A 3,165-nucleotide genomic window follows, 5' to 3' on the forward strand; every position below is an offset into this window, starting at 1 on the left:
GGAAGAATCCCGAATGAGAAGGCAGGGGAAGGGGAAGGAGTACAATCCAGCAGGTGATAGGTGAGATCCGGGTGAGGGGGAAGGTGGGTGGGTGGGGGAGAGAGGATAAAGTAAGAAGCTGGGAGTTGATAGGTGGAACAGAAGGCTGAAGAAGAAGCAATTTGATAGGAAAGGACAATGGACCATGCAAGAAAGGAAGGAGGAGGGAGGTGATGGACAGCTGAGCAGAAGAGAAGGGTAACCATAATGGGGAATGAGAGGAGAGAGAGGGGAGAACTTACCAGAAGTTGGAGAGATCGATGTTCATGCAATCAGGTTGAAGACTATGCAGGTGGAATATGAAGTGTTTCTCCTCCAACCCAAGTTTGGCTTTGTCATGTAGCAGAGATGTCCCCCTACCTCTCCAGTCCTGAAGTTGGATCTCAGCCAGAAACGTCGCCTCTTTATTCCTCTCCATAGATGCTGCCTGACTTGATGAGTCCCTCCAGTATTTCCAGCAACCGCAGAATCTCTTTATGAACTGCCTTGATATCAGACTGGAAAACTAGCTCATGCATCAGGGACAAAACTATCTACCAAATGTCTCGCCCTTCCGTTACTGGGAACTGTCCATGCAGGGTGACTGGAAGGGAACATCCCACAGCATATATTATGAATGGTAACACACAGGACACAGAGAATGGTGATTGTTGCCTGTGGAATTCAATCAGTTTCCTTTATTCTGCTTCTAAATAAATAAGACGAAGGAATGATACTCAAAAACTTTGAGCAAAAAGGAAAAAAAGATGAGTGAGTAAGAAAGAAATAATTAAAATCAACCATTTATACTCACGGGAAGAAATAAAGATGTCCATGATATTGACACAGGATTGAACTACAGTGGAACCAGTTGTTTGACTCATTAATCTACAACTTGTTAATGTATGAGGAGCTTATGATGGCTCTGAGTCTGTACTCACTAGAGTTCAGAAGAATGAGAGGGAATCTCATTTAAACCTATAGAATATTGGAAGGCCTACATGGATGAGTTGGGGTTCCTTTAGGTTGTGATGGCTGGGGGTGGGAGGGGGGTGATAGTGGGGATAAGCGCTCACTACCTATTAAATGCTTCCAATAGTATGCGTCTTAGATAGCCTCTGACAACCAAGTCCAGCTCCTGGCTTTCACATGTGGTTTAGCTACTAAGCCTGATGGATCCATTTCTACTGACTGAAGAAGGGGCAAAGGCGGGATATTGGCAACTTAAAACCAGTCACTTCAGGCAAATGGGGCTCATCAGTCGTGATTGATTGCTCATCTAGGAGAAAAATAAACTCCGGTCTCAAACCTCCGCTGCCTTGCGGCTGTACCCATTCATGGGGAAGGCTTCGGGAGTAAACCCTGAGGAAAATTCCGGAGCTGGAGTCCCTAAGGCTGCCCTAGGTTGCGTTCAACGCTGACTGACAACTACTGCGACACTGCTGGTGACAAACTGTATTGGTCTCTGCTGTTCCTTTGGGTTCATCGGGGGAGCTTGCTACGTGGGTAACAGCTTGCTCTCCATATTGTACTGCCCTGGCTTGTGTGTCTCGTAGACAGCTGGGACACAACACCCGTGGTCAACCCTGACCAATGGAGGGCCTCGAGACAGAACGGACGTAGAGAGATGCTTTCCTATAGTGGGAGAGTCAAGGACCAGAGGGCACAGCTTCAGAATACAAAGATGTCCCTTTAGAGTAAGGATGAGGAGGAATTTCTTTAGCCAGAGTGTGGTGTATCTATGGAATTCATTGCCATGAACAGCTGTGGAGGCCAAGTCATTGGATATATTTAAAGTGGACGTTGATAAGTTCTTGATTAATCATGGCATCAAAGGTTATGGGGAGAAGGCAGGAGAACAAAGTTGAGAGGGATAATAAATCAGTTATGATGGGATGGTGGAACAGACTCGATGGGCTGAATGGCCTAATTCTGCTCCTAAATTTACAGTCTTATGGTCTTGATTATTTTGTAGGGCCTAATGCCTAAAATTAGCTGCTGAATTTGTCTGCATGTTAATAGTTATACACCCACCAGCATAGTCTCAAAGTCAAGTCACGTTCCCTCGGAAATGAGGTATAATAATAAACTATAATTACAATACTTATCACATTGACAGAATTAATTTCTTTGCAATGATTCATTTTGTGTAAGTGTAATGGATTTTGAAGTTGTGAATTGGAAAATTTAACTGAGCTCTCAAGTCTGTGTTTCAATTTGTTTCATATATTATTGTAGAGTGCTCTGCAATAATTGAATAGTCAGATCAGTGTGATAAATTATACACTCAGTGGCCACTTTATTAAGTGCAGGAGGTACCTGTTTATGGTCTTCTGCTGCTGCAGCCCATCCACTTCAAGTTTTGATGTCACAAACAAGAGAAACTCTGCAGATGCTGGAAATCCAAGCAACACACACAAAATGCTGGAGGAACTCAGAAGGCCAGGCAGGATCATTGGAAAAAAGTGCAGTTGATGTTTTGGGTTGAGACCCTTCAGCAGTCCTGATGAAGGGTCTCGGTCCAAAACGTCTACTATACTCTTTTCCATAGATGCTGCCTGGCCCGTTGAGTTCCTCCAGCATTTTCCGTGTGTTGCTCAAGTTTTGATGTGTTGGAGATGCTTTTCTACACATCACTTTTGGTGGTTATTTGAGTTACTGTCATCTTCCTATTAGCTTGAACCAGGCTGGCCATTCTCCTCTAATCTGTCTCAATAACAAGATGCTTTTGCCCAGGAACTGCTGCTCACTGGGCATCTTTCTTTACTTTTGCACCATTCTCTGTAAACTCCAGAGCTGGTTGGGTGTGAAAGTTCTATGAAATCAGCAGTTTCTGAGACACTTAATCCACCCTGTCTGGCGTCAACAATCATTCCACGGTCAAAAGTCACTTAGATCACATTTCCTCCTCATTCTGATGTTTGTTTTGAACAACAACTGAGCCTCTTGACCATATCTGCATACTTTTATACATTGAGTTGGCTGATTAGATACTTGCATTAATGAACAGGTGTGTGGGTGTATGTACCTAATAAAGTGGTCACAGAGGGTAGTTAAAGATGTTTTGATTTAATGTAACTTCTGTAAAGGCAATTTTCTCTGCAATTGTATTTCGGCACAATAAATTAGTTTCTAAACTTTGTGCTT

This window comes from Hemitrygon akajei, chromosome 16 (genome assembly GCF_048418815.1).
Source record: "Hemitrygon akajei chromosome 16, sHemAka1.3, whole genome shotgun sequence".
Taxonomy (NCBI): domain Eukaryota; kingdom Metazoa; phylum Chordata; class Chondrichthyes; order Myliobatiformes; family Dasyatidae; genus Hemitrygon; species Hemitrygon akajei.